Source organism: Lepidochelys olivacea, assembly GCF_965140295.1.
Source record: "Lepidochelys olivacea isolate rLepOli2 genome assembly, chromosome: 14".
Classification (NCBI taxonomy): Eukaryota; Metazoa; Chordata; order Testudines; family Cheloniidae; genus Lepidochelys; species Lepidochelys olivacea.
The window spans coordinates 30,184,227-30,206,649 of NC_140424.1; the positions used below are offsets into that span (position 1 = coordinate 30,184,227).

The 22,423-nt window shown below is 52.2% G+C and overlaps 1 pseudogene across 1 annotated transcript in view; it reads right to left on the minus strand.

The window, feature by feature from the left end:
- Positions 1–15,241, minus strand: part of LOC311531267 (C-type lectin domain family 2 member D-like) — a 193,174-nt pseudogene extending 177,933 nt beyond the window's left edge. The window contains exons 1-5 of the transcript in view: positions 15,026–15,241; positions 13,828–13,929; positions 12,501–12,666; positions 11,662–11,765; positions 7,431–7,473 (exon numbers count right to left, since the gene is read on the minus strand). The product of the transcript in view is annotated as a C-type lectin domain family 2 member D-like (transcript). The remainder of the gene's footprint in view (positions 1–7,430; positions 7,474–11,661; positions 11,766–12,500; positions 12,667–13,827; positions 13,930–15,025) is intronic.
- Positions 15,242–22,423: the final 7,182 nt, after the last annotated feature.

The window sequence follows — 22,423 nt, forward strand, 5'->3', positions numbered from 1 at the left end:
TTGATCATTTGAAAAAAGTTCCCGTTTAAAAAAAAACATTTTGGATTTCTCCATTTACAAACAATGGCTCTCATCAGGAGCACTGAGGTCACATTACACAGAGAAACACCCAGGCCTGAATTAAATTAATCCTTAATTCCTGCAGACTCCCGGTCATCCGGGAGGATTGGCAATGCTACTCCAGTTTCCTGGGCCACATCCGTGTCCCCACCTAATGGATCCCTTCCTCTGGGTTCCTGGATCAAGCGTCTGTCCTCCATGAGCAGGTCTCCTTCACCATTCTCCAGGGCTGGGTCTCGATTCCTGTTTCTGGTTCCCTGGGCCTGGGCCCTGTCCCTGTCACACACTGTGGGGAGCTCAGATTCCTGTGAATCCTGCGGACAGGTGTGCTGCTACAATGTGCCTCTGGGAACAGATACAACGATTAAGCTCACAGCAGGCAGAGGCCCTGTGACAGACATGGCTCTTAGCCCCAACTAAATAGCGTGATGCACACACACCAACATCCTAGGTGGGAAAATATTTACCCTGATAAAAGAAATGTCCAGTAGTCGAAACTTATTGTTTCTCTCCTTTGCAAGTGTAAACTACTCTTGCAAAAGCTGGCGTCACCCCGACAGACCAGCCTCAATTTGGCATAAGAAAGGAGAAAGAGAATAAAGGAGTACAGAGGTATAAGTAGGGGACCTACAGCACCATGATTTTTGAGTGCTTTCACTATCTATCTGCTGGTCAGATAAGTGACAGCCTCCCAAGGCTTCTGCAGCTAAGAGGGTCCCTACGCCTTGTCCCTTATTCGTCTTTCCGCGGAATTGAGTGACCGATCCTGGCTTGGCAGCGCTGGAATCGAGAGATGCAAGGAGGGTAAGAAGCACCCACACCTGATCTCCTATTTTTAGTGTACACATATTTTGAAATAGAGCTCTATACTTTGTTTTCTTTCTTTGGGATTGTGGCTTCAGTTTTGTAACTTGTTTGTGTGTGTAACATCTCTACATTTAAATAAGTAGGCACTAGCAATTTTGTAACCACATGATTAGAATCTAGCTTAATAAATTTTGGTAACCATTTATGCATAAGCCTGACTTGTTTTCTCTGGTTTACTGTAAAGCAGCCAACACGATTAAAGAACCTCAGCCGTTTTGGCTCTAAAGCCTGGCCATTAGGTGAGAGTACTAAGAGCCTAGCATTGAGTTGTGCCGCCTCCACGGGGCAAACTCTTGGGGCACCTGTCAGTCAATCCTGGCTGCCCACTGCGAAGGAGCTCTGAGCTCTAGCAGTTAAAGTCACGGGTGTGGAGAGGCTCTTAGTGCTGCCATTGGGGCACCCGTCAGTCAGTATTGACTGCCCACTGCGAAGGAGCTCTGAGCTCTAGCAGTTAAAGTCACGGGTGGTTAGGACCTTGGGGCATCCGTCAGCCTAGCCCGGGCTGCCCGCCGCGAAGGGACAGTGCGTCCTAGCGGTTAAAGTCACGGATGGTATAAACGGGCATAGCTGGCACCTCACCAAACATCCTTGGCCGTCGGCTAACAATGAGTCAGCAGCTTCCTGAAGACAAGTCGCGAGTAGGCAAACACTTTCCCTCTACCTTTCCAAAACCCACATTCGTATAGTGCGACTAGCACCCCCACCACTGCCACCACTCCACGCACTGTGAGACGATTCCAGGACACTGGCTCTGAAACAAAAGAGAGAGAAAGGCCCCATGACTAAGGGAGTCGTTAAATCATCCCACTGCTGCCATGAGGATCCCAGAAGATGAAGACGTTCCTGGGATACAGTAAGAGCTGAGTTGGGTCGTGTGCACATGGTCACCACTCAGAGCAGTGGGAATGAGATCTCCAGGCTCATTATCCCCGTCGGCTAACCTGACAGAGGGAGAAAGGTGAGCCTGGCAAAGCAGCCCCTGTTCCAGAGTCTGGGAACTGTGATTTTTAAGATGCTCCGGGATGGGGTCCGTCAGGTCTTAAGGTTAGAGGGGATGGTTATGATCATCTACTCCAGCATCTCCTGAAGCGTGGGGAAGGGCTAGCCATGGTGGGAAGGGTGGGGTTTGAAGATGTATACAGGAAAATGGGGGGTGGGGTCGCTAACACATTGCTGATGGGTGAGGGGCACGATTGGTTTCTTTGCCTTGAGGAGGGGGCTCAGCTTTTAAAAGTTTTGGGAAGAATAATTTAGTCTGAGCCCTGGCCTAACCCAGGCCAGAGAACGTCGCCTACTGATTCCTGCACCCAGTCCAGTGATTTATGGCACTGACTTGGCATTGAGAGGGATTTTATCATACGCTGAAATCCAGCTGCAGAGGGGAAAGGGCATTAGAAGCTGAAAGACCCCAGAAGTGGCTCTGGTTTTCTACTCAAAATAACCACCCAGGGCTGATTTTCCTCGGCCCAGCACCTTCCAGTCATGCACCCAGTGCTGAGTGAGTTTGGTGTGCAGGCAGGCTCCCAAATCCAGACAGTCGCTCTTCACATCCACTTTGCCCTGGCGTCAGGGACTGCCCTGAGCGCCCATCCTGCAAACACTTACGCAGATCCACTGCAATCTATGGATGGAGTTAAACACGTGGCTAAAGCATTTGCAGAGGTTCCAAAGAGCTGAGGCTCCATGTAAAAGGAACATTACTTCAGTTATTCCTATCTTGGGTTGATGAGATGCTGCTGCCTGCCCCCTCCCTTCACAGCTGAGTCTCCCACCCAGTGGAATTCTCCAAGGAACTTCCCACTCCAAGGGACAGAGGTGCCTGAAGTGGCCATTAGCCTCTTAAGTCCCTTTGGGAATCCACCCCTAACCGTTCATCAGGACAAGTCCTCAGCTCCCTGCAGCTGTCCTGTTACCCAGCTTACACGGTGCAGGTTTCCTCTCACCCATCAGACTTTGTTTTTAGAGGAAAGCTGAGATGCAGGAGATCAAGGTGGCGCTTCCAATGAACAAGTACCAGGTCACCGACCCCATGGGATTCAGCCTCGTATGGTCCTTGCTCCAGACCCCCTAACTCTGTGGTTCTCAAGCAGGGGTACATGTATCCCTGGGGTAAACAGAGGTCTTCCGAGGAGTAGGTCAACTCATCTAGATATTGGCCTCGTTTTACAGGAAAGTTAGAGATGAAGGACAACACCAGAGCCAAGCCTCCCATTAGGGTGAGGGGGAGGAAACACTCACCCATGGGCCTTTCCTTGTTACAGGGACCCACAGTGACACGGACTCTCACTCTGCAGCTTCTCAGGCTGTGCTGCTGGGAACAGCTGCGGGTGGATAAAAGGCAGCCAGGTTCTGTCTGAGACGTGTGCCGCAGAGCTCAAATGGATCTGCCAGAAAGAAGCGGCCCTGATATAAACAGTGCAACTGAAGATCCACATTTGTGTGTCTGTAATGAGAAGTACCCCCCTGTTCAGTCTCCTGGGTAGGGCCCTTCCAAATTCACCCATCCAGTTTGGTAAATTTCATGGTCATGAGATTTTTTAAAGTCTTTTAAATTTCACAGTTTTAGCTATTTCAATCTGAAATGTCACCCCCTGTGTGGATCCCATCCCAGAAGAGGGTCATGGGGGGTTCTCAGGGCTATTGGGGGAGGGGTGTCACAGTATTGCGACCCTGACTTCGGCACTGCTCCTGGCAGTGGTGCGACCTTCAGAACTGGGCTCCCGGCCGGCAGCCACGGAGGAGGGAGGTTTCTGCTGCTGGGGGAGGTTCCTGGCGGTGGCTCTGATCTGGCCCTGGGAGCAGCCCATGCAGGGGACGAAGTCCTGTTCCTGCCCTGCCCAGCCTGAACCTGCAGCTAGAGCCTGGCACACAGTAGGAGCCTCTGCCCGGGACGCTACCAGCCCTGCCCCTCCCCCGTTCCAGGGTCCAGCACTCAGAGGTTAAAAGGGCCTGGAGCTGGCGGGGGGCGGGGCTCCCTCCTGACCACCGCGCTCGGGGCAGTTGCCCACGTCACCCACCCATAAGGTTGGCCCTCCCCAACCCCCCGCCCCAGCAGCTGCTGCTCTTTGGCCGCCCAGCTCTGAAGGCGGGGTAGACGTAAGGGGGGCAGTACTGGGACATATTTCCCGCCCCCCCAGACAGATGTCACAGGGGAGACCAGATTTCACAGGCTGTGATGCATTTTTCATGGTTATGAATTTGGTAAATCCCTACTCACGGGGCGGGACTGGGCTTTAGGCAGAGCAGAACTCTGGGCGGGGCTGGGACTCAGGTGCCCCGCGCAGTCACAGTTCCTCTCCTCGGTCCTCCTCACTGGGCTGGGGCCTTGGGGTGTCATTTTTAACTGCCCCAAACCTGCAGTAAGTTAATACCCTGCAATGCTTCCCAGGGTACCCAGGGCTGGGAGGCACCTCGCCACCACCTGCCCTTTGCCTGAGGGAGCCTTGTCTATGCCTGCCAGGGGTCAGCTCCCCCACTCCACTGGCCACACGCACTCGCTGCTGGGCCTGCCGTCACTGCAGGGTAGGAACAGGCCCACTCTGCCCTCAAGCCCTCTGAGCATCTGTCTGGAGCGAACAGTCCCTGGTCCCCTGGGCACTGGCAGGATTCACAGATTCACTCTTTCCAAAGGAACAGTAACATCCTCGGCCCCAGCTTACCAGGTCCAGCTCCGATCACTGCTCCACTTAACACACAGTGCTGCCATAGGCTCACAGCGAAATCACCCCTCAGTTCAACAAAGCCAAGAGTCAAGTGGAAGTGTTGGAAACAAATGGTTACATATAACAAAGTCATAACATGTGTTCTAGAGCCTAGACCGAACTAACAAGGTATTCTCCTGTCTAACCAAGTACAGCTCACCCGAAATCCTTGCAGCACTTCACAGCCAGGCAGGCTCGGACCCTTCTTTCTTGAGACATGCGTACGGTCAGTTTGTCTCCGAGGGGAAGGATCCAGTAGGTCTCTGCACACCGAGAGAGATCAGACCAATCCTTTGTCTTTATGCTTAAACACCACAGATGGACACACACACAGCCCCCTGCTCTTAGTTTCTTCCTGTAGATTTCCCTTTTTTGTGGATTTTGCACTCTAATTTTACACCTGGCTCAGTGGCAAAGAGACATCCTACGGCAGGCACACAATACACAGATGGCCAGACAGCGCTATTCTGTTGCTATTCAACTGCTAACTTCAGTTGCCTCCTGTCTGAAAGGAGCATCTGGGGTACATCACCTCCTGTGACCTGCCTTAACTCCAAGACCTTAAGGGCACCATTGTCCGTCTCGAGACACAGCTCCTTATATAGTATCCGTACAGAGGTCTTGCTCCGATTATGGTGACCATTGGGCTACTGGCCCTTGATACAGACCTCACATGCCCCCTTTCGTGAACTATTCCGTAGACCACTGGTTCTCCACCAGGGGAACATGTACTCCTGGCCGTATGCAGACGTCTTCCCGGGGAGACATCAACTCATCCAGATATTTACCTAGGTTTACAACACGCTACATAAAAAGCACGAGCGAAGTCAGTACAAACTAAAATTTCAGATAGTGACTTGTTTACACTGCTCTATCCCTATACACTGAAATGGAAGTACAAGATTTATATTTCCATTGATTTATTTTATTATACGGTAACAATGAGAACGTCAATCATTTTTCAGTAATAGTGGCTGTGACGCTTCTGTATTTTTTGTGTCTGATTTTGTAAGCGAGTAGTTTTTAAGTGAGGTGAAACTGGAGTTTCGCTTTTTAAGTGAGGTGACAAATCAGACTCCTGAAAGAGGTGCAGTCATCTGGAAAGGTTTAAAACGACTGATGTAAAGATCAGACCCGGGGATTCCTGGAAAACCTTCTGTGCTGCCTGCCACTTGGCACCAAGGGGTCCCTGGGTCACATGCATCTTTCCCCCAAACTCCATCTCCGGGCAGGCTCAGCTCCTCTCTCCTGCAAGGAGGGAACTGGAGCCAAGGCCGTGCAATAGCGCTGTCTGCAGTGTCTGGAGAGAGTGCGCGCCAACCTCAGGGCAGACTGCTGGGAACCAGGGCACAAATCCAAACTGGCTGAGAATTCTAGAACTAGATTTCACCAACCAAACATGCAGGGTAACCTCCCCCGGCATCCTAACAGCCTAGCCATGCAGTCCCCTTGGGTTCTCCGATCTGTCTCGCAACCCAGGTGAGCCTGCCTTTGAGAGACAGATGGTCTCTCACACTCAGAATCACAACAGTATTCAGGTTACTCCCAGTCCCACAGGTCCAGGCACCCCAGGTGAACTGCACCTTAGACGTCACACCAAAGACCACGCGTGTAGCCAGTCTTATTATAGGACACTTTATTAAAAAGGAAATAAGATTTATTTACAAGGCTAAAGCAGGTGAGCATACATACACAACGAAGCTACAAAGTTTCAAAAGGTAACAGAAGCATCTATAGCAGTGATGCTCCGAGCTCAGTGGTTCAGGAGCGAAATTAGTGATCAGCCTTACCCAAAAGAGCTACAGTAGCGTGAATTCATTGTTTCATTCACTATAGCACTTCTCCTATTTAAACAGAATGGCAGGGGAAATATTTAGGTTTTTATATAAATGATCGCAGCAAATAACTTAGTGGCTAATAACACAGTAAAAGCATCCTGACTGGTTAACAATGAAATCAGTGTTTTAATATCATGTGCTACAAAGAGCGGCAGGAGACACATTAAAGAGTCACTTGCAGCTCATGAGCCGCAGTCTGTGTATCACTGGTCCATTATAAACTCTGTCCTTTAGGGCTAACCCAGGCTAAGCAGGTGGGGAACTCTTGCTTATGCCTAGAAAACCCTGCCCCCCAGCATCAACAAGATTCAGTTCCTTCTTGTATCCCACCTCCTCCCTTGTGCTCTGAGCTGCTGGAGATCAGCACTTCACACTCCTAAATGCCTCAATTCACTCTCCTGTCTGGTGATTTACACAGTCACAGAGGCTCCCAAAACAAACGTTCCAATATTACCTAACAATGTGGGATACAGAGGTCAGAAGAAATGAGATTAATGCTGCAGCAGCTCACAAGCATTCAATAAAGGCTGAACACATTCTTATAATGCTAATACCTATCTTAACACACAGGTGAGCCAGCCTGATCCCAGCTGTATATTTCTCAGGGTCCCCTTGAGACATGGGGACTTTGGCATGACCTGGCACCTGGTCTGTCTGTCACACCGACCCCCTCCCTGCCCTTTTCAAACCCACTGGGCTCCAGGAAGGGAGAGAACAGACATTTCTCCTCTTACTCCTACGTTCCAGGCCCTAGGTGTCCCACGAGGAGTGTAACAGGGGGTCTACTCCCTTGGCGGGTGCAGCGCTCTTAAAACTAAAAATGGAAAATTAAAACCAGTTTAAAACATTCATGCTTTTATCCAAAGCAATATCTGGCAACAGCAAAAAAAAGGAACTGGTGGTGTAAACCTGCAAACTTCAAAATCAATTGCGTTTTCAAAAGCCAGCTGCTGACCCCATTCACATCGTTCAGATACGCGCAGTCTCCTCCCCCTCCGATCGGAAACCTGCAAGACAGAAGCCAGGGAGCTGGTGTCAGGTAGCAGTTGGACATTTCCCATCAGTCACAGGCAGGGAGAGACGCTCTCACACAGTGCAGGGAGCTGCTGCACTCACAGCCCCTCACGATTCTCCTTCCTGCACCTGCCACAGGCCCCAGCTAGAAAGGGGGCAGTGGGGCAGCAAGGCCAGGAAAGGTTCGAAGATCAACTGACCTCCATGGAGCATTTATGCCGGGTGGGTATTAACCCAGTTCCTACTCTCCCCCCCCACACACCCAGCTGGGTCTGGATGGGCCCCTGCAGGCTCAACCCACCCAAACTGCCCTGGGCGCAGGTTCCAGGTGACTCTCAGCATGGCGAGGAGCAGCAGTAACTCCGCACAGAAGAGCTGGGTCCAGGGCTCCCTGGACAGTTTACATCAGCTCTCAGGCCAGAGGCCTGTCAGGACAGGCTGTATTGCAGGGGGTGGCTGGGGTGAAATGCCAGCAGCACAAACCCAGTGGCCATGGTGTGACCCCAGCCACTCACACAGAGCTTCCCGTCAGAGCTGGAGGCCAGCGCTTCCCACCTGGGAACAGGGTGGGATCCAGGTCCACAGGCAAATCCTTCCCCATGGTCCCATCCTGGCTACTCACAGTAGACATGTGCTCGGCTAGGAGAAGGCCCAGCACTATTCTTTGGGCAGGCCGGGATCTCCCTGCCCTCAGGCCACCAGCCTCTGGCTCGGGGTGAGATCTGTCCAAGAGAAGGGAGAACCCAGCTCACAGCCACCTGAGAAGTTGGCTGTCGGTGGCTCCCCCACCGGCATCACCCCAGACGAGCACTGAGGAGATGGCAATGATGCACCCAGAGCCTTCTGCTGGGGTGGGCGCCCACAGGGTGGCAGATTTCAGGGTTAACACCCCAGTGAGATGCCTGTTTACCCAGTTCCGGTAAATTGGCGTCACATTAGCTATCCTCTAGTCATCGGGTACAGAAGTTGATTTAAATGATAGGTTACAGACTACAGTGAGTAGTCCTGCAATTTCACATTTGAGTTCCTGGTCCTGGTGACTTGTTACTGTTTAGTTTCTCAATTTGTTCCAAAACCTCTAATGACACCTCCATCTGGGACAGTTCCTCAGATTTGTCACCTAAAAAGGACGGCTCAGCTTTGGGAATCTCCCTCACATGCTCAGCCGTGAAGACTGCTGCAAAGAATTCATTTAGTTTCTCTGCAATGGCATGGTGCCAGCTGCGGTGTGGACAGACCCCAAACAGGCCGGCTAACAGATGGGCTCATGAGGCAATCACAAAGACAGACTGCTGCCGACATCAGGGCATCCTTGCTGGAATATGTGAAAATATCTGCTGGGATCAAACAGCAGGTCATCAACTGACTTGTTTTCTAAGCTTCCTCTGGGCATATTTTCCAGCTTCCCATCAACCGCAAAGGGCTCTTTTAAAAATGCCATTCAGCTGTAAGTACCTAAGACTGGCCACATGGGTCAGAACAATAGCCCATCTAGCCCAGTGTCCTGTCCTCCGATACTGGCCAGCGGTAGGTGCTTCCGAGGGAATGAACAGAACAGGGTCAGTATCGAGTGATCCATCCCATTCACGCCCAGCTTCTGGCAGTCAGATGTTTATGGACACTCAGAACATGGGGTTGCATCCCTGACCATCCTGGCTGATAGGAACTGGTCGAGCTATCCTCTGTGAACTTATCTACTTCTTGTTTGAACGAAGTTATACTATTGGCCTTCACAACATCCCCTGGCAACAAGCTCCACAGGTTGACTGTGTGTTGTGTGAAGAAATACTTCCTAATAACATCAGCCACACTATCAGAGGCTAGTTCACCTGTACATCCACCAATGTGATATATGCCATCATGTGCCAGCAATGCCCCTCTGCCATGTGCATTGGTCAAACTGGACAGTCTCTACATAAAAGAATAAATGGACACAAATCAGATGTCAAGAATTATAAGATTCATAAACCAGTCGGAGAACACTTCAGTCTCTCTGGTCAAGCAATCACAGACATGAAGGTCGCTATCTTACAACAACAAAAACTTCAAATCCAGACTCCAGCGAGAAACTGCTGAATTGGAATTCATTTGCAAATTGGATACTATTAATTTAGGCTTAAATAGAGACTGGGAGTGGCTAAGTCATTATGCAAGGTAGCCTATTTCCCCTTGTTTTTTTCTCCCCCCGCCCGCCCCTCCGACATTCTGGTTAAACTTGGATTTATACTGGAAATGACCCACCTTGATTATCATGCACATTGTAAGGAGAGTGGTCAGTTTGGATGAGCTATTGCCAGCAGGAGAGTGAGTCTGTGTGTTTGGGGCGGGGGGGGGGGGGTGGTGAGAAAACCTGGATTTGTGCTGGAAATGACCCACCTTGATTATCATGCACATTGTAAGGAGAGTGGTCAGTTTGGATAAGCTATTAAGAGCAGGAGAGTGAGTTTGTGTGTGTGGTTTTTGGAGGGGGGTGGGCAGGTGAGAAAACCTGGATTTGTGCTGGAAATGGCCCACCTTGATTATCATGCACATTGTAGGGAGAGTGGTCACTTTGGATGGGCTATTACCAGCAGGAGAGTGAGTTTGTGTGTGGAGGGGCGGAGGGTGAGAAAACCTGGATTTGTGCTGGAAATGGCCCAACTTGATGATCACTTTAGATAAGCTATTACCAGCAGGAGAGTGGGGTGGGAGGAGGTATTGTTTCATGGTCTCTGTGTGTATATAATGTCTTCTGCAGTTTCCACAGTATGCGTCCGATGAAGTGAGCTGTAGTTCACGAAAGCTTATGCTCAAATAAATTGGTTAGTCTCTAAGGTGCCACAAGTACTCCTTTTCTTTTTCCTTTTGTTTGTGTCAGACCTGCTGCCTATTCATTTAATTGTGACAGGTTTCAGAGTAGCAGCCGTGTTAGTCTGTATTCGCAAGGAGAAAAGGAGGACTTGTGGCACCTTAGAGACTAACCAATTTAGTTGAGCATAAGCTTTCGTGAGCTACAGCTCACTTCATCGGATGCATTCAGTGGAAAATAACAGTGAGTACATTTATATACACACAGAACATGAAAAAATGGGTGTTTAAAACTATTCCCCCCCTCCCCCCACCACCACCATTGTTCCTCAGATGCTCTTGTAAACTCCTGGAAATGTGCTGGAAATGGCCCACCTTGATTATCACTTCAAAAGGTTTTCTCTCTCTCCCCCCACCCCACTCCCCTGCTGGTAATAGCTCATCTTAAGTGATCACTCTCCTTACAGTATGCATGTTAAACACCCATTTTTTCATGTTCTGTGTGTATATAAATTTACTCACTGTTATTTTCCACTGAATGTATCCGATGAAGTGAGCTGTTAAATGTTAAATTTAATTACATTATGGTCACTATTACCGAGCAGTTCAGCTACATTCCCCACTTGGACAGGACCCTGTGCTCCGCTTAGGCCTAAATCAAGAATTGTCTCTTCCCTTGTGGGTGCCAGGATTAGCTGCTCCAACAAGCCGTCATTGATGGTGTCTAAAAATCACTTCTCTGCATCCCATCCAGAGGGGACATGTTCCCAGACAATATGGGGATAGTTGAAAACCCCCATTATTATTGGGTTTTCTGCTTTTGTAGCCTCTCTAATCTCCATAAATTTCACAGTCCCCATCCTGGTCAGTAATATATTCCTGCTGCTCGATTCCTATTCTTCAAGTGTGGAATTTCTATTCTGAGAGATGCTAGGATACAGTTGCATTTGTTTAAGATTTTTACTCTACTTTACTCTATGCTTTCCTGGACGTGTAGTGCCATTCCCCCGCCAGCGTGACCTACTCTGCCGTTCTTTCAGCGCTGATGGTCCAGGATCAAACCCTGCTATCGGCTCAACTGCGGTTTGGTTATTTGATCACACCCACATCCCACTGAAATCCCTCTTGGGATGTCATCTGGGCCATCTCTACTGTACCCCCATTGTCATGGCAGCCCCAGGCACTCAGCATTTGTGACTATCAGGCATCTTTAACGCAGATGGCCCCACTAAAGCCAGACAGATCTGAAAGCTTTGGCCAGTCTCCCAGCAGACAACACTTGCTTCCACCCATCATTAATACACAGAGTACATAGCACTGACTGGTGCGTCGGCCTGAATTCGCTATCTCAGACACCAAGGACCCAAAGCCCAGGCAATTCACAGAGGACTTACAGGTTGTTGAATTTGGTGCCATTGGCCCATTTCCAGAGCTGCCCACTGTCCCTCCAGAGGCCAATCCAGTGGTCAAGTCTGCCTTTATAGCGCAGCACGAAAGCCTAAAAACAGCAGAGGGGGAGGTGGGGTCAGAGCACAGGCTCTGTGCACCAGAGAATCACAGGTAGACACTGACGGGCTCTGTTTTTAGGGAACGGCTGGGGATTTTCACCTCCCTCTTGCCCAGCTCTGAGTAATTCAGTATTAACTTTCCCATCCCAAAACCAGCTCCCCCTCACACCAATCTGCCCTGGGCTGGAGCAGCTCTTGGGTGCTGCTGGGTCTAAGCTGCCCCCGCACCTCTCTATAGAAGGCCACATTCTCTGTCAAAGCCTCGCCTTACAGAACAGCTGAGCTCCCCTCCACATCAGAGGGGAAGGAAAGAGCCCAGCTGAGCTCAATAAGGGATGCTGGGAAGGGCCAGGGATGAGACAAGAGCCACCAAATCCTCAGCCAGAAGGGGCCAGGGCTAAGAGGAGCCCCCCCATCCTCATCTCGCTGCCCAAGAGCACTGGCTCTTCAAGTCAGTCTGGGATCTCAGTACCCCTTTGGCCCCACGCCACCCAGAAGACACTCAAGCCAGCCTAGCCCGAGAGAGGGGCGGTCTCCTTTGAGAGGGCTGACAGTGAGTGATCCCTGCAGTCAGACACGGACACTAGAGGTTCCCCGGGACAGCCAGCCAGGCCTGGCATTCAGCAGCTGGAAGCTCATTTACTCAGAGCTGCTCCTTGAGCCCAGGTTCTCCTGCAGCAGCTGCTGAGCCAAGACCAGAACGTTGCAATTCGAGCATCTCTCACCATTTCCTGCTCACTGTTGATCTCAGCCAGGGAGGCGCTGAGCACAGAGCAGTGGGTCAGGCTGCAGGTCCAGTTCCTTTCGGCCTCAGAGAAATAGTAGCATTTCCCTCGGTATCCGATCAAGCAACGGGCCCCGGTTCAGGTGACGGAAGCTTAGGTCTCCACACTGAGAATGAGACAGCAACACGTGGTGTGAGCGAGACCCGCCACCCGCCAACGAGGAGAACAGGGGGAGATCAGCCCCTGCGCCCCAGGCTTCTGAGACATCTCGAACCAGGGTGGGTACTGAAAGGCCATGAGGGAGCCAGGAGGACGCTGGGAATCCAGCCCCGGAGGGGGGTTATCTGACTCTGCTCTCACTCTCTTGGGTTCACATTCAACAGGGATGCAGCTGACAAACCGCTCATGCCATGAAGCCCAGGACAGAGAGCTGGGCCCAAGCTCCGTGTTACAACACGGGGTGGGCAGAGAGCTGCAGACGAAGGGGACAGTTACCAGGGGGCCAGCAGGGGGGCAATAATTAATGGGTAGGAGATTAACTGCAACATGATTTGCCAGGTCTAGTACCCCAAGGAGTTCTGCTAGCCTGGACTGCTGCCCCATCCCCCTGCTCTGCACTTTGCTTCACTGGAGAGGCAGGTTGAGATGAGTACGGGAACAAACTCCCTTCCCTTCAGGAGACCGAACGCCCACTGCCCGGCCTGTCCAGCGCAGCCAGCCAGGTTCACGGTCACCATAAGCAGCTGCCATCTGCGCCCGCACACGCTGTCTGTGCAGGCGGGGACGTCAATAGCGCGACGAGACCCTGCCCTGCCGAGGTCACCAATGGGAGGGTTTCACGCTGCGTTAAGGGAGGTGTCCGTACTGCGTTCCATGGCTCCTTTCAGTGACATGCCAGCACCTGCCCAGCACTGGGCACAACCCGGGGATGCAGGAAGGCCAGGCTGGCACCTCAGGGTGACACGCTGCAGGCAGAAGGCCCAGCTCATTGCTGCCCTGCACCGTCAATCACCCCCACTCTGCATGGGTATCGGTGACCGTGCCTGGGGCCTGGCAACAGTGACTTGGACCCAGAGTGCTCAGAGATGGGCTGGGGGGAGCTAATGTCAGTCCCGACACAGAGAGTGCCCAGATGCAGGGGTCTGGGAGGGAGCAGGAGGAGGGTCGGGGTCTGAGATGGAGCAGGAGGGGGGTCTTGGAGGAACACCCCCCAGGAATCCTCTGTCCCAGGGGCAGAAGCCAGACAGGCCAGGAGGAGAGACTGACTGTGGTGGCTCCAGGGGGAATGGGATGTGCAGAGAGGGGGAAGGGAAGGGCGAGAACTGACCTGCCAGGAGAATGATAAGAACTAAGAACATGATTGCGAGGGTGACTGCGAGCACAATTGTACATGTCTTGTAGTTACATTACCTGCAGTTAGGACGAGGGTCTGAAACAGAAAGACTTGTCAGGCAGGGCCGCGAGGACACGTCTCCCCGACAGCCCCAGGGCTGGAGCTGCCTTAGAATAGTGGTTCTCACCCACCCGTTCATGTACCCCTGGGGGTAAGCAGAGGTCTTCCATGGGGCACATCAACTCATTGAGAGATTTGCCTTGTGTTACGACAGGCTACATAAAAAGCACTAAGTCAGTACAAGCTAAAATTTCATACAGACAATGACTCGTTTATACTGCTCGATAGACTATACACGGAAAGGTACAGCGTTTATAGTCCAATTGATCAATTTCATAATTAAATACGCAACAATGAGAGAGTCAGCAATTTTTCAGGAATAGTGGCTGTGACATGTTTGTATTTTTATGTCCGATTTTGGAAGCAAGTTGTTTTTAAGTGAGATGAAACTTAGGAGAGTGCAAGACAAATCAGCCTCCTCACAGGGCGACAGTCCTCTGGAAAGGCTGAGAGCCACTGGACTCAAGCATGCACCATTCTGTTGATTGCTCCTTCCCTCAGATGCTCTGGGAGAGGAGCCCGGAGGGCCAGGCAGGCTGGGGCTGGCCCCTCCTTCCCCTCAGCCCAGTGCCCTCCCCTGGGCACTCCCAGCCAGGCTGCCAGGAGGCCTGGTGAGCTCAGGGGCACAGAGATAAGGACCCGCATGTCCTGGTGGCAGTTGCTCAAACTGCCCCCCCGCACCATCCCCACCCCCATTCTGCCCCCTGCCAAGTGCTGGCTGGGCCCACACTGCCGAGTGCCCCTGTCCCCGCACACTGGGGTCTCACTCTAGCCATACACAGCAGAAGGGGGGAGAACGAACCAGGCAGAGATGGGCCAGGGCTGTCACAGGGGGTCTGACACACCCAGCCCAGGAGGGCCCTGCACAGCCCCACGACCACCGCTGTGTGCACCAGACAGCAGCTGTGAGCCAGGGATCGGTGCCCTGAGAGCCCCTGGGGGTGATCTAGTCCCTGCTACCCACAGACGGGGCGTTGCTGGGCACTGGCTGCTGCCACTGAGAGCCTGGCCCCATGTGGGGCAGCCTCAGTGTCTCTCTCCAGCCTGTTCCCAGGCAGCGACACCCCATTACCTGGCTCTCCTCCAGTCTCCAGGTCTCCATTGCCCTCAACAGGCCACTCCTGCAGCGGCTCTTCGCTCCCAGCAGGTCCAGCTGCTGGCCCCATCATCTCTCTCAGAGACGCTCGGGCTGCACACGCTGCTGGAGGCGCTGGGCTGGGGTCGGCTCCTCTCTGTGACTGGGTCTGATTCAGCAGCAGCGAAGCCGAGCTGGGGCGGGGGTCCTGGCCCTGCTTCCCCCCACACCCTGCTCCGGGCTCTCCAGCCGATCTGAAAGTCGAGACGGACCCAGCAGGACAGGTCAGTGGGGCGGAGGGGGGGGGGGGGGGCGATTTGTGGTTTCTCGTTCCCTGCCCAGCAGCCCAACCCCCAGCCAGAGGCTGTGCCATGATGATTGAACCCCCTTAAACGCCATGGCCCCTCCATCCCCCAGGGCTTCAGAGACCTGATCTGCTGAGGACCCCACCCGCCAGGCACCACCCACGCGTGACAGGCACCCAGCTGGGGTTGACAGGAGGGAAAAACCCTCCCTCCCCACACATACCTCCCACAATTGAGAGCAAGTCGAGAATCCTAACAGGAGTGGGGAGTTGGCGGGCGGGGAGAGAGAACCAGGATGGAATGAGTAAAATCAAGGCAATTAAATCACCAAGTCCAATGCCTCAATTTAAATAATCAATTTTAATCAACTTATCAATTCACACTTCAGTAATTTTCTAAGGCCAAGTCCCCACTCAGTGGGTGACAGAACCATTAAAACTTCATGTCCAAAACTTCCCCCACAGGGGGGGAGGAGGGGTGGGGAAATTGTGTGAGTGGCTCTTTCCTTCCCCCTTTTTCATTGGGAACGCAGGGAAGGGGAGGATGCCCATGGGAAGCCTGGCCTGGGGCCCCCAAGGTTGGGGGTACCGGGAGCAACAGTGCGCTGCTGCCCCCCCCCACCCCAGAGGTGCCCCATCCCCAGCGAGCAGACCGAGGTGTGGGGAGAGCCACCAGACACCTAAGAGAGGCCCTGCCCCCAGAGGAGAAGGAAGGGGGAAAAAAGAGAGCCCCCCCCCACCAGCCCAGAGAGGAGAAGAAGGGAAGGGAGAGGAGGCACCACCCCACCCCCGGAGCCCTGACTGGGGGAAACTTCCCCAGAGTCCTGCCTGGCTTCATGGGGAGCAGTTCCAGAGCATCGCCCAGGGACTCCGGGACACCCCCCCAGCCCGGAGAGACGGGGGGTTCCAGCCCCTGCCCCCCCATGTACCGGCGCTCCCCCCACGAGCCCGGCGCGGGTGGCACGTTTCTCACCGGCTCAAGAGCGACCGTCACCATCCGGAGCCTCCCCAGCCTCTGCGACCGCCCCCCCCAGGCTGCGCTTTAAACCTCGCGCTGACTCCGCCCCCGCCCCGCCCAGTCCTGCCATAAAACATTTGAACATTTTGACCCGTGACTTCACTTGCTGACCCGCTTCCGCCCTCAGCAAAGGCTCGAGGGGGAGGGTCCTCCGGCGTGTCCGGAAACCAGCGCCCCGCCCGCTGGCTGGCTCGGACAGTCCAAAATGACGTGCCTGGTTCTCAGACTTGTCCCTGCTGCTGGGGATCAGCTCTCACAGCGGGGCGCCCCCCCGGCTTTCTCTGGGAGAAGCCCCCCCAGCCCCCCCCAGCTGTCTGCTGCCGGGTTCCCGGTCCCTTCCCTCCAAGCAGCTGGGAGTGGCGGCTCCTGGAGGCAGAAGACCCCGGGCTGGCCGGACTGAGTCAGACGCAGGACGGTTGTGCCCGAGGGGAGAGCGATAGTAATCCTGAACTTCAGCAAGGAGGAGCCAAGATGGCAATAAACAGGGTCCCACGTCATCGGGGTTGTAGTTGGGTTTGTAAACTCCCCCGCCCCGCCCGCTCCTCCACCCCCAGACAGATTTATTCCCTCTCCCTGGGGGCAGAACTTTATCTCCATGTGCCCAGCTCTTCTCTCCTGCCCACAGACCCCCCATCTCCACTGGTCTCACTGCAGAGCAGGTCGTTCCTTGCTGGTTTGCCTCCCCCTCCGACTGTGGGCTGCTAAAGTGATCTCGGTTGGGCTGACAGCAAAGCGGGGGGGCGCTCAGGCAGTGGGGGGGGCGGGTTGGATCTTAGTCCCAAGAGCTCTAATCTCCAGCTAGGGAAAGTTCCGCCGGGCAGGTGGGTGCTGACCCCCCTCTGCCCGCGCCCCGCTCCACCCCCGCCCCCTTTCCAACCCCTTCCCCAAAGTCCCCGCCTCAACTCCGCCCCCTCCCTGCCCCTATTCCGACTCCTTCCCCAAATCCCGGCCTCGCCCCGGCCCCTGAGCGCCCCACAATCCCGCTCCTCCCCCTCCCTCCCAGCGCTTGCTACAGCGGTTTGGGGAGGGCAGAGAAGGGGCCGCTGGGAGGGGGAGGAGTGGAGGCGGTTGGGTGGGGGGTGGCAGGGAGCTTGGCTGTTGATTCCCCACGGGTGCTGCAGCCCCGGAGCACCCACGGGTGGGCCCAAACCTGCCCCCCCCAAATCAAGAGGTTAGCTTAAAAATCAGCAAGGTATTAAACAAGGATACAGCCTGTTTCTCCGCTGCCTGGTTTTACAGCCTGTGGGCACGTTTTCAGGCCTTTCTCCATGACACGGAGGGCTATGAACGTCCTTTAATTTTTAAACCAAAGCCGAGATGCTCCCACACTCACTTGTCTCTAGGAGCTGGGACTCCGCATAAAAGATCAAATATGCGTCCGAGTTAGCGCTCTGGTCTGCAGGCCACCTGAAGATCAGCCCCCCCAGCACCTACCGTCTGCCTGTGATCAGCTGGTCAGCGGTGTGCAGGAGGTGCTGAAGGGGGAGGATGGGGCAAGCTCGGTGGAGGGCTGGGTTGGGAAGAGGCGGGGCCTGAGGCAGAGCAGGGGTCCAGCCCCCCCGCCACGAAATCAGTGCCTCGGTTAAAGAGACACTCATGTCCAGCTCTGGCAGAAGCAGGGTGGCTTTGGGGGCATGACCTATGACTCAAAGGGTTGCCAGCTATTATCTATTGCATCAATAGCCCAAAGTTACTAGCCCAATCTATTTATGGAAACAGGGTGTTTTTTAAGCAACACTTTGGTCTATTTAACTGCACCCAGGCTGTTTTGATTGCCAGCGCTTGTCCCTCTCTTGTTTCCAACAGGGAGCAAGGGGACTGGACTAGGAACTGTGCTACGGCGAAAGGAGAGGGGAGTGTAATTTTATGAATTAAGCGGCAAAGCCCAAGCAGATGGGGGAGAGACGGGTGGGCAAAGGCCAGAGCCAAATAAATAAGGTGACAGAACAAATAAAAGTGTATTTTTATACCTCAAGATAAAGAAATACATTCATCTTAAAAGCATCTGGTTCAAAACCCTGGGTTTTCTACAACACAATCCCTTGCTTTCCAGCGTCATAAATCATCAGAAGAATAGAAACGTCTGATATGTAGCAATACTGCACAGAAGTACAAATCACAGTGCGTTCAGATCCCAATGCCAGGTTTTAATGCCCCTGCTAGGATATATCTTTTAAAACAACGAAGACTGTTAACAGTGTGGCCTCTAGTAGAGCTGGTCAAAATACAAAAAGCCATTTTCATGCACAGTGGCAAAGTTGTTTTCATTTCAATGTGTTTGAAACAAACCCACTTTTCTTCATTTTTGTTCAAATGTTTAATCCAAAACAGTTATTTATTTTGTTTGCCAAAATCCACTTTTTCAGCAAACCAGTATTTTTGCTCTGTGTTTTGGAAATTATCAAAAAGTATTAAAATATTTATTTTTGGCAAACAAACAAAAAGGTCGACAACTGTGCATGAAAAATCTCACTGTTGGAAAAAAAAGCTTTTTATTGAAAAAACCATTGAAACATTTCGACCAGCTCTCATCTCCAGTGTTTCAAGAACAAGAATCCACCATTCAAACAGCTTTGCACAGTCAGGAGTGTTTACAGAGATATGCCCACTGTTGCACCCCCATTCCAGCTATTGTAACACCCTCCCTCTAGGGTTCAGCTGGGTAAGCAGATGGCACGGGCAGTGCTGGTTGGAAAAAGTGGGTCCCCCCACCATGGCAAACTGATGAAAATGCGGGGGGGGGGAATAATTTTCACTGAAATTTTCTACAGAAAGTTACACTTTTAGGCAAAAAGTTGAAAACCAAAATATTTCAGTTCAATGTAATGCTGCCATGAGGCCACATGGTACCCTGGTAGGATTACATTGAACTGAAATATTTCATGACATGAAACAACATATAACATGGTGCATTTTTCTCAGGAGGCTTGGTGGTTTCTTGATCTGACTGCATCTCCCACAGTGCACCACAGTCTCTCCTCAAGGTGAGGGGAGCCAGCTGTATCGTGGGTGTCTCTGACTATGGTGCTTCATGGGAGATGTAGTCCAGCCAACCAGAATGAGGAGAGTCCCCCCCGCAGAGCAGAATGGGGACATGAGACACCTGGACCACAGCTCCCTTGCAGCATCCCAGCAGGCTCTACAGATTGAAATGTTTTTGGTTTAGTGAAAATATTTTGTTTTTCAGACATTGGGGGTGGTGGTAAAAAAAACAACAAAAAGAACTTTCCGCAGAAAACAGCCAATTTGTGAAAAATCTGAAGTCAGTCACATTCTGCCCCATTAAGTAACTCTGGGAGGCAAAGGGGATTTAAAATGGGTGTAAACAGCCCTTGAAAATTCCCCTGCACAAGGCATCTCCCTGGCTTTTGTGAAGGCTCGGCACGTGCTCTGCTCCTGGGCCTATGGGGAGCAGAATGTTACAGCAGCCTCAAGGCTGCTCTGACTCACACCAGGTCAGCACAAAGCCTGCCGGTCGTTCGTCTGCTCTCGGATCACGCTCTCTGTATTGAAGAGATTTGATGCACCTTACCCTACTGTACCCGTATCGTGTCCGAATCCCAGAGCTGTCGACACAGTGACATCACTGGAAACGGAACATTCATTAATCCCCAAATCTGCTCAAAGCTTGTAAGTGCAAAGGAGAACGTAATAATAAAATATATTTTAAAAAATCCCTGAGAGGTTTAGGTCTGTAAACAGTGCCCCTCCTATAGGGGCACATCCTATGGTCCATATGCACATCCAGCACTATACAGATCAGATTCAGAGCGATGTTCTAATCCACGTCCATCTCCTCGTCCTCTTGTTCTCCCATCTCTTCCACTTCCATCTCCCCCACATTGCTGCTCTTGGGGTCATCCTGGGGCTCTGTCGGGAGCAGGGGACTGGCTCTTTGGCCATCCGCTGCTCTGTAGTGACCCCTAACAGCATCTCCCAATGGCAGCTGCAATGTGATGTTCACAGCAAGGCACGAAGCATGGTTGAAATCTACAATCCAAGCAGAGAGCCCCATGGCTGGGTTAAGGGCCGAGTGCAGGGAAGTTTGTGCTGCCTATGCAGGCAGACGGATGAAGGCAAAAAGATTGAACAAGGAACCAAATTGGACAACCATGTCAGGCTATGAGCTGTCTCAGTGTAGACAAACACCTCATTGCCCCTCAAGCCCAACCTGCAGCTCCCAGCTATCCCAGGCCTTGGCTCCCTCCACCAGAGATTTGTCAATACTCCTCAATCCCACCTCACCCCCCTGCGGTTATGGCCCTAGGTTACCCCGGACAACTCTTGATTCTTGTCACTCCCTCTGTGGCAGATACAGGATACACAGTGGGGCGGTAAGCGGGTTCCTTTGACACTCACTTGGAGTGATCTCTATGGAGATGGAGTTCATCTGTGAGGCTCCATCACAGCCATTATGCCAATTTTATAGAAATTGCACCCGTCCTAAAGTCTCATAAATGCTTATCAAATTTCTTGCACTGCACAGGCCACAGGGGAAGTATTTTACTCAATATTTTAAGCCATCAAAAAAGTGGGGGAGGTGTGGGGTTTGGGGTTTTTGGGTTTTTTTTTCTGCCCCACTAGCCAGGTATCTCCATTCCCCAGGCAGCGATTTTCAGAGCTACCTAAGGGATCTGCATGCCCAGTTCATCATGAGCCATGAAATCCTCTTGAAAATGAACTTCCCAGTGCCCCCTGGCTGGGGGTCGTCTGCTGGGGCTGATCAGTGACCTCTGGAACTGGAAAGCAGGTGCCTCTAACAGAACTGATTAAGGGAGAGATACCCAGTTGGTCCCAGCAAAGGATTTGCCCCCGGCACTGCAGAGGAAGGCTAAACACCCCCTAGCTCCCTGTCAATCTGATTTGGAGGAAAATTCCTTCCCAACCCCACATATGGCAATAACTGAGACCCTGAGCATGTGACCCAGCATTAGACGCAGCCACCCAAGCTCCTGAGAGAACGAAAGCTTGGTTCCACTCCAGAGAACTGGCCCACCCCATCCAGTGTCCCACCTCCAGCCAGGGCTAACTCTGATGCTTCAGAGGATGGAAACAAACAACAAACACCACCCCCAAACCAGAATACATGGGGTGGGGGGGGGGGAGAGAAGTCCCTTCCTGACCCCTGCAGGTGACCAGCTGAAGCCCTGAAGCATGAGACTTGGGACTATAAGACATATGCCAGAAAAGACCCCAGAGTTGGCCAGTCCAACCCCCACCACCACAAGCAACCCTGTCATGCAAATCACACTCAAATGTGTCCAAAGCTATCTTAAAACTAATAAAGTTGTTTGCTCCACAACTCCTTTTGGAAGCTGATCCAGAACCTCCCTCCTCGGATGGTTAGAAACCTTCTAATCTCCAGCCTAAACTTCTTCTTGGCCACTTGATCCTCATTTGTTCTTGTGCCTACATTGTCCTTTATGTAGAACAGCTCTTCACCCTCCCTGGTGTCTACCCCCCGATGTATTTATGGAGAGCCATCAGATCCTCTCTCAGCCTTCCTTTTGCTAGACTAAACCAGCCCAGCTCTCCCTTTCTCCTCTCATAGGACAGACCCTCCATTCCAGATGAGGGCCCCCCAGTGCCATATACAATGTAATTAATGCTTCTCTATCTCTACTGGAAAGGCCTCAGCTGATACATCCTAGAGTTACATTTGCCTTCTTCGTGGGTCACATCACATTGGTGGCTCCATCATCCTGTAATCGACCAACTCATGAAGGTCTCGCCCTTCCTCTGTCTCCTCCAACTGATGAGCCCCCAGCATGCAACAGAAATTCTTATGATTAGACCCTAAGTGCAGGATCTTGCACCCGGTACTATTAAATTTCATCTTTTTTCTGTTACTCCAGTCTACAAGGTCATCCAGATCTTCCTGTGTAAGATTCCGACCCTCCTCTGTACTGACCATGTTTCCCAGCTTTTTATCATCAGTAAGTTTTGTTATCACTCTCCTAGTTTTCGTGTTAACACCATTAGTAAAGAGATTAATGAAGATGGATCCCAAAACAGATCCTTGAAGAACTCCATTAGGAACCTCCCTCTGGTCCCATAGTTCATCTTTCAGCCT